Raw genomic sequence first — 1,530 nt, forward strand, 5'->3', positions numbered from 1 at the left:
CTAGTGTGAATCAACCCCAAGTCAGGCAATACACTTCCCGTGTCCCTGCTCTCTACCCATACAGTGTAAGATTGTTACCCCAGTTAAATACGATCTGTGCCAAAATGCCTCCAGAACACAGGGCTATCCCCACAGATACTCCTCTACACGCTTGCCTTTTTATTTTTTTGTTTCTTTTATGTTTTATACATTTGTTTGTTTTTGTTACACATCCTCCTCTCTTATTGCCACAAGTGTTCATCTCACATTTATCAAACTGGAAAGCAGAATAAATCCTCCACTAAAAAGTTACTGAATTCAACATTTCAGCACGACGTGTAACATGACGGAGAGATTGAGATTGCATGGATACAGAGGGAAAAGACGAAGCCATTTGAGAGAAAAAAGTTTTGTAACATAAACTAAGGGCAAGTGTATAGAAATAATTCAAATGTAACATGTACATGTGAAAAAAGTTCAGAAATGAAAGCTGAAGGGAACCATGCATGTGGAACGGGAAGCCTTTTTTTGTACCTTTAAAGTTCTTTTTACTTTGCTGCCGTTATGATTAAATCATTCCACTTGAAAAAGTTTTGAAAAAGTTGACCGTGTCAGTGATTTTTATTTATTTTGACTACTGACTATTTTGACAAATTCAATATGGTTGTGGAACTAATATTTACTTTTCAATGGAATGGGGGAATTGTTTCTGAACTTGTGTAGACTAACAAACTGTTGTCGATAGTAGCTGTGCTCCAGTGGGTGGAGGACGCGGAACCTGTCAGAGTTATAGTATGCTCAGATTCTCTGTCTATATTGAATAGTTTATCATCTGGCAAATCTAATAGGAGGGACCTATCTATATGAMGCATTAATGTTATTATGGAGAATCGAAAGACTGGGTGTAGTAGTGAGATTCTGCTGGGTCCCAGCCTACTCGGGAGTGAAATAGGAATGAAATAGAGCAGGTAGCCAAAAGAGCTTTAAAACGAGATATAATTGATATTCGTGCTCCATTGGGTAGAGGTGAGGCTAAATGTACGATTAAAGCCATTATGGTAGATGTGTGGCAGAAGAGGTGGACTGCGAGCCCAAGGGCTGGCATTTATTTGCCCTCCAAAGAAAGGTTGGTAGACCAAGGTTCAGAATAGGAAGGAAGAAGTGTGTTTGCTCGGTTGCATATAGGACATTGTTAATTGAACTCGTCATTACATATGGTTGGCAAGCATGCAAATGGTTTTTTGTTTTGCATGGATTGTATGTTGATGAAACAGTGAAGCATGTGTAGATGCACTGTTGTAAGTACCGCTGTGTGGAAGAGATGAAAAGATTGTGTAGGGTTATAGAGGTTGGAAGGGATTGTTAAAGTTAGTAGGACTCTTTAATTTTCTTTTTTCTTAGTAGTACAGGATTCGATAGGAGGTTTTAGTTTCTCTTAAATGTTTGGTTCTTTATTCATTTCGTCTGTAAACTGTGATTGACTACACACTCCAGTACAGTAGGTGGCGGCATGCACCCTTAAKGTTTGTTTGCGGACCGCAATAATATTAT

This window comes from Salvelinus sp. IW2-2015, linkage group LG26, assembly GCF_002910315.2.
Source record: "Salvelinus sp. IW2-2015 linkage group LG26, ASM291031v2, whole genome shotgun sequence".
NCBI classification, from domain to species: domain Eukaryota; kingdom Metazoa; phylum Chordata; class Actinopteri; order Salmoniformes; family Salmonidae; genus Salvelinus; species Salvelinus sp. IW2-2015.